Genomic DNA, 1,056 nt, shown 5'->3' with positions numbered 1-1,056 from the left:
TTTTTATAGAGATCTTTATAAAAAGGATAACTGTTCAGATAGCACAAATATATTAAATTCATTAAAAGATGTGAACAAAGCTGATGAGGCTCTAAAAGAAGAGTGTGATGAAATGTTTTCTATTGATGAGATAAAATGGGGCGTCGGAAATCTTAAATCTAATAAGTCACCAGGAAATGATGGCTTAACCTCAGAGTTCAACCACAAATTTTCATCAGAAATAGCAGAATTCCTTCTTGCAGTTTATACTGAATCCATTAATAATGAAGAGTTACCTACCTCAATCAAACAGGGTCTTATAACATTGATTCCCAAACCACATGAGGATCATTTAATTATAGATAATTGGCGTGGCATCACATTAAATAATGACAACATTTTGGCTTCTATTTTAGCTAAGAGATTAAAAAATGGTTTAAATGATATAATTCATGAATCTCAAAATGGTTTTATGCCTGGACGCAACATCTCTGATAACGTTAGACTAGTGTTAGACTTGTTTGACTATAGAGATCTCATACCAGGTAATCCAATTATTCTATTTTTAGATTATCAGAAGGCTTTTGACAGTCATAATTTTTTTTTCAACTTTGGTAACTTTTTCATTAAAGCTTTTAAAACACTTTAGAGATAATAGTTCTGTTAAACTTTTAAATGGTACATCTAGTCGGTTTAATATTAACAAAAAGGGGTTCGTCAGGGCTGTCCGGCTTCCCCTTATATTTTTCTGCTTGTAGGTCAAATTTTAAATTATTTAATTAGACAAAGCTCATTTGAAGGAATTAAAATATTTGATCAAGAACTTAAAATTTCACAACTTGCTGACGATACAACATTATTTTTTAAAAGATTCTGGTGAAGTCCCTGTAGCTTTACCTATTACAGTGGGGAGAACAAGTATTTAATACACTGTTGATTTTTCAGGTTTTCCCACTTGCAAAGCTTGTAGATGACTAATTTTTATCATAGGTACTCTTCAACTGTGAGTGATGAAATCTAAAACAAAAATCCAGAAAAATACAATGTATGATGTTTAAATAATTTCATTTTATTGTG

The sequence above is a fragment of the Austrofundulus limnaeus genome, unplaced genomic scaffold (genome assembly GCF_001266775.1).
Source record: "Austrofundulus limnaeus strain Quisiro unplaced genomic scaffold, Austrofundulus_limnaeus-1.0 Scaffold206, whole genome shotgun sequence".
Lineage (NCBI taxonomy): Eukaryota > Metazoa > Chordata > Actinopteri > Cyprinodontiformes > Rivulidae > Austrofundulus > Austrofundulus limnaeus.
The sequence above is the reverse complement of the archived record's forward strand: the minus strand, read 5'-3'. Positions refer to the sequence as shown.